At 39.9% G+C, this 10,379-nt stretch overlaps 1 protein-coding gene across 3 annotated transcripts in view; it reads right to left on the reverse strand.

Annotated features, from left to right (window-relative positions):
• The window catches only part of CAP2 (cyclase associated actin cytoskeleton regulatory protein 2), a 49,236-nt gene extending 45,164 nt beyond the window's left edge, over positions 1-4,072 (reverse strand). The window contains exon 1 of one of the 3 annotated variants that reach the window (XM_081325795.1): positions 3,101-4,072. The gene's annotated coding sequence lies outside the window, so the exon portion shown is untranslated. Of the gene's footprint in view, positions 1-2,365; positions 2,448-2,502; positions 2,519-3,100 lie in introns of those variants that run through there. The other 2 variants (XM_081325797.1, XM_081325796.1) reach the window with 2 other exon arrangements.
• Positions 4,073-10,379: the final 6,307 nt, after the last annotated feature.

Here is a 10,379-nt window from a genome sequence, read left to right on the forward strand (position 1 = left end):
CACTTCATCTGTGTCTCACTGCTGAGCGACCAAACTGAATGAATGATCATTAACCAAGCACTATCTGTACCCAGTTTTCATGTAGTTTCATTCTCTTTTCCAAACTTTTATGATTTCAGTTAGGATTCTGAACTTAGTATCCATCAAATGGGAAATCATGTCATGGTTGGCATATCCAGTCTGTACAAATATAGTTGCTCAGTAGGTGTCAGCAAAGAGTTACATATTTCAGTATCTATTTCCTGCCATCTAGTGGTCACTTAGTCCAGAAATGGCAACTCTAGAGTCATGGGGAACAATGACTCATTCCTTATATTGTTACTGTGCTGAATAAAAACAGAAAACCGTCTAGTGAAGGAGAAATTAAAATGATTCAAATGATCTCACAACTTAACCTTCTACCATTTTGAACTAGCACATCCCTTCTACTACCAATTATGAACAAATGTTTCCACATTTTCAATCCCTAGGATTCATCCCAGTTTCAGTTTTTAGTTGTCCTTATTAAAATCATTTCATTTTAACAAAATAAACTTTCATTCTCCACCTGGCTTTTTAGATTCTAGTGCTTGTGTTAGATTCATAATGCTTATTTTATTAGATTTATTTATTTAAGAAAGCTTGTTTTATTCCTATCCCAGAATAGATGACCTGAAGTGGGTTTGAAAGAAGTGACTGAAACACAAAATGCAGTGATGACCTTGGCTCATTTTTCAGTAGACATAGGAACATGCTACTCTTTATGTAATGAGAATTTTTTTGTTGTTTTCTAGTCTCCTGAATTTTTATGAACTATTTTATTTGCTGATGTTTATTCTAAAGATATTAAAAACAACAGTATACTTAATAAGTTTAAATAAAAACAATGGCAAGTTTATTGGCAAAGACTATGTTAATATGTATGTGTAATATATGAAATATTAAAAGAAACAACCCTTGTAGTCTCCAAAACATGGGTGATTTTTGGCTTTGATTTTCATATACAGAGAATTAGGTTTTTAATAAAACCATGCAGATTATGATGTTACTAACTAGGTAATGAAATATCTGCAAGCAAACCACCAAACTCAGAGATCATTAAGAACTCCACAGAGATAATTTCATTGAAAAATAATCTATTCTAAGTACTAGTAAGAGAGGTGAAGCAGTGCTTGAGGCAAATGCAACTCCTGGTGACCTCACATATACATCTATGCGCTTTTCTTAATAAAGTCACAATCCCACATTTATATTTGGGAATGAAATTATTCTGGACACACTGTTAAATTTATTGAAGCACAAAATGGTAATGTTTTATTATATTAGCTCGTAAATGCAGTCCACAGTCCAGTTGCAAACTAGTTTATCCTTATTTGGAAATAATTTGTCATTGCAAGTTGCAAGCCTAGATTTACATAACATATTGTATACTCAAAGGACAAAAAGGTCTGCTTTTTCATTCTGGAATGCGCTACTTTCTAAATGTTTAACTGGAATGAATATATATATAATCTACGAAAATATATATATATATATATATATATATATATATATATATATATATATATATATATATATATATATATATATATATATATATATATATATATATATATATATATATATATATATATATATATATATATATATATATATATATATATATATATATATATATATATATATATATATATACACATATACACATACACATACATACATACATACATACATACATACATACATACATATATATATATATATATATATATATATATATATATATATATATATATATATATATATATATATATATATATATATATGCTTCTCCCAGAAGAAGGAAGCTGAAGCCACCAGCCTGAGGATGACGGATGGGATTCCGTTGAAACGTTGCTCCTACACCTTCAATTCTACGTGGGAAAAAACCTATATCATCTATCTATCTATCTATCTATCTATCTATCTATCTATCTCTATCTATCTATCTATCTATCTATCTATCTATATCTATATATCTATATCTATATATCTATCTATATATATTAGCTCATATATATATATATCCTTTTGCGATGATGATGTTCTTAAGAAGAGAGATATTACAGAAGCAGGAATAGGCAGATGGTGGTCATACAAAATGTATATATATAGCGACACACATGTAGCTCAGGCTGCCTCATCTGGAAACACGCATTTTAAAAAAAATTGTTCATGAAAGCACTAATCGTAACAAAATGATTAGGCCTCTTTTCTTTTCCTGACGGCCCAGAGAAGGGGGTGGTCTGTTTCCACACACGGTTACTTCCCTAAACCGGGGGTGGGGGGAGGCTTCTCGCAACGCCGCCAATTCAGAGGAGATGAAATCCCACCAGGTGAAAAGTACCTTCCCTGCAGGTAGAGGCTGCGAGTTCAGCATGTCCACACTCCGCCGCATTCGGACCACGACGGAGTCGGCACCCAATACCCCCCCCCACCCCCCAAAAAAATCCCATTCCGGGAAGGGGACCTCCGCCCACACACCTCCAAGACCTGCCCACTCTTGGCGCAGGCCACTGCCTCAAATGGGCGGGGGCAGGCAGACAGGCAGGGAATACAGCAGATAGAGCGAGCCAGATTGCTTTTTCTTAGACTGCAGCAGCCAGAGAAGCGCCCGCTACACAGCCGCGTCCGTCCTGGCCAAACCGAGCGCGGTCTCCAGCAGCCTATGGAGAGGCGCGCGCAGACACAGGCACACGCACGCACGCACGCACGCACACACACACAGCCCCGCTCGCCTTGTCGGGAAACCCTCTACACCAGGGGTCTTCAAACTTGGCCCTTTTATGACTTGTGGACTTCAACTCCCAGAATTCCTCAGCCAGCAAAGCTGGCTGAGGAATTCTGGGAGTTGAAGTCCACAAGTCATAAAAGGGCCAAGTTTGAAGACCCCTGCTCTACACAGTTGTGGCCCATGGCCAAGTGTCCCCCCCCCTCTCCTTATATCTGCCGCCAGGCCAAAACGCATCCTTCCACCCCACCCCACTCCCTGCCCTGCCCATCGCTTTAGGGGCCAAAAGGGTTGGTCTTTGTCGCCTGTCCCGCACTTCGCCGCCGCCGCCGCCGCCTGCTCTGGGGTTACCTGTTCTGAGGAGCCGCGGCGCGTCTTTTCTCCTCTCTTAACACCGCGAAAATCCGTAGGCTCTTCCCCCTCCTCAGTATGAATCGGTGTCGCTCACAAAAAAAGAAGCCCAAAGCGTGGAGGAGTGTGGGGAGGGGGAGAGAAGGTTGCAGCCCGGGGAGTTTCCGACAGCGCCAAATAAAGACAAGTCCAGCGGGAGAGCGCGAAGAGAGAGGGTGGTGGCGGCGGCGGGAAAAAAAAAGAAGAAGCAAGCACGGGGAGGTGGGGTGTGGAAATGCACCGAGCCGGGTAGGCGTGCGTGACAGGTTTCCCAGCGGCCCCGCCGGCTTTGCTAAGACTGAAAGGAACTGGAGGCGAGGAAGCCCTTTGGCCAAGCCCAGGCCTCGGGGAAAGGCCTCGTTCGGAGTGTCTGAACTGGTAAGGCGGAGCAGGTGCCGGGGAAAATTATTGCGGCTTCATGAAGACGTTTTCCGCCCTTCCTGCCAATCTCGGCTTCTGCTCCGTGAGGTCCCCCGGAGGACCTGCTGGCCGCATCCTCATTCCCGGGCAGTGCCAGATTAAAAGTGCCACGGCAGAAGAGGCAGCCGTGCAGAAATCTGCTGCCTTGTGCAATTAAGCTGCTATGCCCAGGCTTTCTTTGGGAGACGGCCTTGGAAGCAGGCTTTCCAAGTGAAGTTATAAATAAGAATGTGGGGGGTGGGGGTGGGGTTGCGACTCCCGTAGAAACTATGCTGGACAGAAACTGGGGGGCACTTTCCTTCACATCTGGAGGGTGCCAGCATTGGGAAAGCTCTGTAGTGCTATCCGTGACCCTAAGGCGCAGGTCTGCAACCTGCGGCTCCAGAGCCGCATGCGGCTCTTTCAGCAGTCTCTTGCGGCTCCCGGTCCTTTGCCATGTGCAGTCCAAAAAAAAAAAAAAAAGTGGGACTAAAAAAGTTCAACCAATCAATTCAAATATGCAGGGTAGGTGCATATCACGCCTTGGCTCCACTCTTCAGTCAAACCCTGTTCTGTGCATGCATGCATGTACGCACATGCGCACACATTTTTTGCGGCTCCCAGTTTTTCCTTTTGTGAGGGAAACGGTTCCGAGTGGCTCTTTCACTGTTTCAGGTTGCTGACCCCTGCCCTAAGGGATGTGCTTCACAGTTTCCTTGAAACTTGCACAGTGTTTTCCGCCAGTCAGTTCCTTTTTCCTGAATCCAGCACTCTTAAGAATGACAGGTCAACACCAACATTTAAAGCAGGGGTTCCCAACTGGGGGCGTGAGACGATATTTCAGGGGGTGCGAAAACTTGGGTTTTCAAAATTATAGTGTATATCCATAATCCATTGCCGTTATTTTGAACTTTTGTAAGGGGTGCAAGAATATATCAGACGCGTTCTAGGGGTGTGGGGTATAGAAAAGGTTGGGAGCCACTGATTTAAAGGGAAGGGTTAAAATCACATACTATAATGACAGATTAGAAGCACGTATTGACCGGAACTTAGAAGTAAGTTAGAAAATAATGAATATAATACTTGCTAATGTTTTTTAATGAAAGCACATTTTAAAATAATTTAAGATTAGCAGCATAAAACCTCCGGTAGGTCTGCTAGAAGATACATAATGTATATTTATAAATATGTGCAATGGGAGGATGCCCTAAGAGAGACTTAAAAATAGAAAACATTGAGTGTTAATTGTGTTCACACAATGTCACATCTACTTTACTCTTGCTTATTTATTTAGGATAATTATATCCTTCAGTTGCTTTCTCAGAAGAGATACTTACAGTAGTTAGTGTTTTTCAATAAATAAATAAAAAATTTCCTTGCTTCAAACACTGTTTATAGCTCAGGTGGAATTTTTCTTCCCTTAGAAAAGAGCATTTGACAGCTAGGCTGCATCTATAAAAGTAGTTCCCACTGTGGGAGGGAGAGTTACAGGATGAATCTAAATCTGGAATACCAGAGCACAAAATGTCTTCGTTCCAGAAATCTGCAAACAACTGTGAAATGGCACTAAATGCAGGATTGTGACAATAAAGTTTTTATTCTATTCTATTCTGTTAGATTGCTGCAGATGGTGACCGTATTGTCACCACTGTACTGGTACTAATTCATCCTAAAGAGGAATGATAGTCTACTAATAGTAACATAGACAGTTAGAACAATTAAACAGTGGAACAACTTGCCTCCAGAAGTTGTGGGTGCTCCAAAAATGGATATTTTAAAGAAGAGATTGTACAACTATTTGTGTGAACTGGTATAGAGTTTCCTGCTTGAGCAGGGGTTTAGATTATAAGATCTCCAAGGTCCCGTCCAACTCTCTTACTCTGCTAGACTAGGATCTGCTAGACTAGGATCCGTACTTTCCCCCAAAATAAAGACAGTAAAGTTGAAAGCCTAAGGAATATCCCTACTGTGATGCAAATACATTCCTACATATGCGCATGTTCAAAAATGTCTTGTTTGATGACAAGTTAGGAGTCTACATCTTGTGTGCGTATTTCTAGTTGTTTCTTCATGTATATTTACAAGTAGGTTGACTTGTTATTTCTGCAGCATCACACACTTGCTGAAGTGTGAGCAAAGTATATTCCTGCCCTTTCCTCGCCAATCCCCCCCTTCCCAAATATCTCCAAATCTTAATGCAATCACTTAATTGAGTTGAAGGGTGGAATTTGAAACTACCTGAATTGGAAACTGGCAACGAATCTGAGTGAAGCATTAACACTTCACCGTGGTATGGATGACTTAGAGAGCAAAGGTGGGGGGGGGAACACTGAGAGGGAGGGTTCATGGTGTAAATTTTCTGATCTTAATATATCTATAATGCCAAGACGTTGTGGTTTGGGGAGCTAGTCTGAACCATATCCGAAAGTTCATTTCAATTTCTGTATTTATTTATTTTTTAAGAATTCAAGATTTTCGTGGGTTCCACTATTACCGGTACTCTAGAATAAAAGTTGGCAAACTCTTTTTGTAAGGGGCCAGATCCTGCCCTCTTGGTGTGCGGCTGGCAGGACTGCAGGCCAAACAGCAAGGCAGGCATTAGATAGCATCAACTCTCCAGCAAGGAGGTTGTAGATAGACTGCTGCTGGGCCCAGGATCCCCAGCCCTGGCCCAATCCTGTCCTGGGAGCTCAGCTGAGGCTCCAACCTGGCAATCTGTCCATTTAGCCTGTGGGCTGGATTTGGTCCATGGGTTAATTTGCTGACTCCTGGAATAGACAATCTGAGCAATGCCCTTTGAACGCTTACAGAGGGAGAATTGATAGTCCTAATTTATATGAGCCGCAGGAAAAAAAATGACTTGAGGAAATATTGGCTAAACAACTCCAAAGAATCAAATGAATGGAACATTACTCATTTTTTGCAATATTGTATTCGGGATAGTGATAGGGCCAATATCTGCTCTTCTTTAAGCAGTCGGAGCTGGTACTGGAAAGGGGAGGCAGAAAGGTTGGCTTAGGCTGTAGAAGAAACTCTGTGGTGCTTAGGCTGACCAAGAATATTGGTGAGAACAGGAATTATGTTATAGAGGCATAATTTCAATAATTTCCTTCCAAGGAACTAGAAATCCAATAAGCACTGGAATCCCTGAAACTTCAAAATGAAATGCAGTTTCTCACTGTATTCATTGGTAAGTGTCAAGCACCAGGAAAATCAGGAGAGCCAGACAGTTCAAATGGGTATAAAGATTTATTGCAAGTTTAAGCTCTCTACAAAAATATGAGCTACTAGCAGGCTAAGGGAAATTAGCAGGAGATAAGAGTAGAAGGAATTCAAGATGGGCTAGACTTAGATCTCTTGTGAACTCAAAGGGACTCATGACTGATGATGCTTTTGACCCCTTTCTCAGGCTCAGACTGGTCATCTCCTACATCGAGGGTGTGCCCCCAATAGTATCTGGAGGGTGCCAAATTGTCAAACTGCTTTAAAATATTAGGTGCTCTTTTCTTCCTTTCAATCAAAAGAATTTCCTCTAATTCTAATTCATTCCCATCTTTACTTCAAATTAATTAAAACCATAAAATGTAGTTACAGGAAATGAACAAAACAAAAATTTAAATAAACTTAAAAATAAATAAACCTGCATATTCTCCATGGAAAAAATATATATAAAAGGTAATATGATGATTATGATCATGAATTATCACTTGTTGCTTCTATGTGCACTGAGAGCTTATGCACCGGAGACAAATTCCTTGGGTGTCCAATCACACTTGGCCAATAAAGAATTCTATTCTATTCTATTCTATTCTATTCTATTCTATTCTATTCTATTCTATTCTATTCTATTCTATTCTATTCTATTCTATTCTATTCTATTCTATTCTATTCTATTCTATTCTAAAAAGGTAATACAGGTCCTCAGCTTATGACTACAATTGAGCCCAAAATTTCTGTTGCTAAGCAAGGCAATTGTTAAATGAGTTGCATCCCATTTTACAACCTTTTTGCCACAGTTGTTAAGTGAACCAGTGCAGTTATTAGGTGTATTATGCAGTCATTAAGCGACTCTGGCTTCCCCCATTGACTTTGCTTGCCGTAAATCAGCTGGCAAGGTTACAGATGGTGATCACATGATCCTGGGACATTGCAGCTGTCATAAATACATTCCAGTTGTCAAGTACCTGAATTATGCTCATGTGACCATGGGGATGCTGCAAGAGTCATAAGTGGTCATAAGTAACTTTTTTCTGTACCATTTTCTTCAAACGGTCACTATGCGATTGCTTGTAAGTCGAGATGATTGGCTCAACCAATTTGCATCACCACTCCAGTCACTGTAACAACCTTCACAAAAATTAAGAGTGGTCTTTTGACCTTCCAAAGATTGCCCTGCAAAATAATGTCCAAGACTTTTTCTACTTCTGAATTCCATCACAACTTCCTGAAACCATGCAATTTGCTTGGCAGTGATAAGGAAATAAGTTGTCATTGCCTTTTTTGGGGATGTTTTTCGATTCAGGTAAAAATGGTAAAACAAAGATGAGCATAGGCCTCTGGGATGTGAAATGCTACTGTTCTCACCCTTAAGGCTCATCCTAGTACTCCTACATCCACCCCAAATGGTCCAGAAGTTGTGGACCACTCTCTTAGTGATATCATTGCATTGCTATAAAGCTTCCATAGCTCAGTGGCTGGTTTGGGTATATTTAAAGAACATGTGTTCTCAAGGGTAGAATCTGTAAGCTTGGGATCAATGTAGGAATTTACTGTCTCCCACATGCCTGACAAATAAGTTTCTGGAATTGGCTGATCACTTAAGAAGGTATCTTCTATTGACCTTAGATCCCAAACATGTTCCTATTAACGTAGGGAGTCTTTCAGATAGTCAGGTGCTAATCTGTGTACTTTTGTCACCCCTGCATTCTTTCTAGGCAGGAGTTTTCCTGCATTTCCTACAGATAGAATACACATTTTATAGCATTTAAATAATACAAACTTTCCACAAGTCCTCAAATCTACAAAAATACATTCCTGAAGTGTATATACACTTGTCTACTTCGATCAGATAGCTAATTGCATTATAATTTATCTGTGTCAAATATATTAGATGATCTCATTTGAAAATACAAGATGCTATGTCATAGTATTTTGTTTCTTAGAATATGGCTGACTGACAGCTTTCCACATGACATTTCTTATTAATAGAATCCTGCATGTAGCACTTGACAGTTACACAACACTGCAAGTTCATGTAGAAGGTATGCTGTTTTGTTTTTATTAACAATTATACATAAAAAGCAATTGTCAACCTGATGTTCATTTATAAAGGGAAATTTCAATTCATTTTAGGTAGTTTTAAGGACATGTCCATATAGTTTATTGGCAGCAATATGGAAATCCTATTTCCTTCCTCCAGGATATTTGTTTTTTACTTCCCAGTTTCTACTTCTACTCTAGTATTTTTTGCTGGTCCCCCATCCAAGTACTATCAAGGTTTGACCCTGCTTAGCTTTAAGATCATTCAAGGCTAGTAATATACTCTCTGGCACCTTGGGGAAACTTGGTTTGATCCAACAAATCCTTTAAGTGTAAGATTAAATTCATGTCATTTAATCATTGTTTTCTAGTTTTGTAAGGAACTGTCAGTGAGTATAAGTACAATTAGAAAAGGTCTGAAAAGAGGTAAAGCAACTTGCCATGGTCAGGCTTTAGATTCTGGGACTGCCCTCCTTTTTTTTTGGTTGTTGTAAGCTACAATGATTGGGTAATTGACATTATGAAATCATCAGAGGGTGTGGCTTGAAATTCCAATCTTCTCTGGGTTCCCCCCCCCCGCCAAATGAACATTTTTAATTTTGGAATATGTTGATTTTAAGGATTATTGGTTTTATTTAAGTTAGGGTGTTTTTTTAATTATTCAGTTGTAAATCACTTTTAGCTTTTCTGAGAGAAACAGCAACTACAGTATGCTTGCAGTATGAAAATAAAATAACAGCACACCATAATTATACAGTAATAATCAGTGAACTGACACATTATTTTAAATTCCTAAATAAATAATTAAAGAAAAATGAAACATATTTCAAACAACTCTAAGAATACTTTTAGTGTTTTCTCTTTCCGTTTCCTAAGGTCCGTCTCAGTTCTGAAAAACCGAGAGCTTTCAAGTAACAGTGAAGGATGGATAATAACTATGATGCATAATTACACTGAGGTGATTTATTTTGTGATGAAACTCTGCATAATAAAAAATTACACCTAGGTATGCATAGCATCAACCCCCTCATTTTACCTCTTTTGATACTGTAGCACAAGGGAGGTAATCTGCTGCCGGGAACGAATTCCCATCGCCCAGTACGCTCACTCAGAGAAGGCCTCCTCAGGGTACCATCGGCTAGACAATGTCGGCTGGCGACCCCCAGGGGGAGGGCCTTCTCTGTGGGAGCGCCAGCCCTGTGGAACCAGCTCCCCCATGAGCTTCGGATGGCCCAAGATCTCCAGTCCTTTCGCCGCGGCCTCAAAACACTCCTTTTCCACCAGGCTGACCTGGACTGACAGGGAGTTTAATTATGTTTTTAATTTTTAACTCTAATTTTTAATTTATTTTAATTTTAATTTATTGTACAGAGGCCTTTAATTTTAATTTTATCTTAACTTCTGTATTTATTGTATGTTATTGTTGTTAGCCGCCCTGAGTCCTTCTGGAGATAGGGCGGCATATAAGTCCCAATAATAAATAAAAATAAATAAATAAATAAAATCTTGGAATGTGGGATCATATGGATTCACACAGATCTGTGGCCATTTATTTAGAACAGTGGTCTCTAACTGTTCCTGT

This window comes from Vipera berus (genome assembly GCF_964194415.1).
Source record: "Vipera berus genome assembly, chromosome: 3".
NCBI lineage: Eukaryota > Metazoa > Chordata > Lepidosauria > Squamata > Viperidae > Vipera > Vipera berus.